The following is a 346-nucleotide window of genomic DNA, read 5'->3' as shown; positions in this document are numbered from 1 at the left end:
CAGTACAGCCCAGTACACCCCAGTAAATCCCTGTACACCCCAGTACAGCCCAGTACACCCCAGTATATCCCTGTACACCCCAGTACAGCCCAGTACACCCCAGTATATCCCTGTACACCCCTGTACACCCCAGTATATCCCAGTACAGCCCAGTACACCCCAGTAAATCCCTGTACACCCCAGTACAGCCCAGTACACCCCAGTATATCCCTGTACACCCCAGTACAGCCCAGTACACCCCAGTATATCCCTGTACACCCCAGTACAGCCCTGTACACCCCAGTATATCCCAGTACAGCCCAGTACAGCCCAGTATATCCCAGTACACCCCAGTACAGCCCAGTAT

Source organism: Trichomycterus rosablanca, chromosome 26 (assembly GCF_030014385.1).
Source record: "Trichomycterus rosablanca isolate fTriRos1 chromosome 26, fTriRos1.hap1, whole genome shotgun sequence".
Taxonomy (NCBI): Eukaryota; Metazoa; Chordata; class Actinopteri; order Siluriformes; family Trichomycteridae; genus Trichomycterus; species Trichomycterus rosablanca.
This window is presented reverse-complemented; position numbering follows the sequence as displayed.